At 51.2% G+C, this 1,066-nt stretch overlaps 1 protein-coding gene across 1 annotated transcript in view; it reads right to left on the bottom strand.

Annotated features, from left to right (window-relative positions):
- The window catches only part of LOC118453262 (histone acetyltransferase p300-like), an 18,808-nt gene that overhangs the window by 15,993 nt on the left and 1,749 nt on the right, over positions 1-1,066 (bottom strand). The gene's annotated exons all lie outside the window — the stretch shown is intronic.

The following is a 1,066-nucleotide window of genomic DNA, read 5'->3' as shown; positions in this document are numbered from 1 at the left end:
GGCCAGGCTGCTTTCTCAGGGCTGGACACCAGCACTCAGCTCAAAGTCAGGCAGCTGGAGAAGCTTTTTCCGCTCCAGTACCAGCTCTGTCCCTCATCACCACAACTTCTTTTAGGAGCACTGGCACGCTGGCTTTTTGTGCTCGTCTGCTGGCACTGTCCCCTCACCCATGCTCTGAGGTGGGGAGCTTATGCTCCAGGTCCCCAGGCTTCTTAAATTCATTCACGCCTCCTTTTTCAGTTTTCTACTCTTGTGACATTTCAAAGAGCTCATGAGAATCCTGGCAGTCCATGGGCCTAGTTTCACTACCAGCATTAAGTGGCAGCCATTCTGGTTACAGGGCCAGCTTCCAAATTCTTGAGTGCAGTGGGCACTTGAGTGAAAGTGGCATGCAGCTTTAGTAATGCTTTTCCTCTCACTTCCTATGCTGACACCATAAGAAAACAAAAAACATTGCAAGGGCTTCATTTCTGTCATCAACACATGGGAAGGCAGCCATTTTGAAGAAAAAAAGTTTATAGGTCTGTAACCCTTGGTCATACATTCATGATTTACCCTCAGCAAGTTTGCAGATGACACCAAGTTGGGTGGGAGTGTTGATCTGCTTGAGGGAGGGAAGGCTCTACACAGGGATCTGGACAGGCTGGATTGATGGGCCAAGGCCAACTGTATGAGGTTCAACAAGGCCAAGTGCTGGGTCCTGCACTTGGGTCACAACAACCCCATACAACATTAGAGGCCTGGGGAAGAGTGGCTGGAAAGCTGCCCGTTGGAAAAGGACCTGGGGGTGTTGGTCAACAGCTGCTCAATGTGAGCCAGCAGTGTGCCCAGGTGGCCAAGAAGGCCAAGAGCATCCTGGCTTGTATCAGAAATAGTGTGGCCAGCAGGAGTAGGGAAGTGATCATCCCCCTGTACTCGGAACCGGTGAGGCTGCACCTCAAATGCTGTGTTCAGTTTTGGGCCCCTCAATACAGGAAAGACATTGAGGTGCTGGATCGTGTCCAGAGAAGGGCAGTGATGCTGGTGAGGGGTCTGGAGCACAAGTCTTGTGAAGAGTGAACTGGGG

This window comes from Egretta garzetta, unplaced genomic scaffold (genome assembly GCF_000687185.1).
Source record: "Egretta garzetta isolate BGI_Z169 unplaced genomic scaffold, ASM68718v1 scaffold51, whole genome shotgun sequence".
Lineage (NCBI taxonomy): Eukaryota > Metazoa > Chordata > Aves > Pelecaniformes > Ardeidae > Egretta > Egretta garzetta.
The sequence above is the reverse complement of the archived record's forward strand: the minus strand, read 5'-3'. Positions and strand labels throughout refer to the sequence as shown.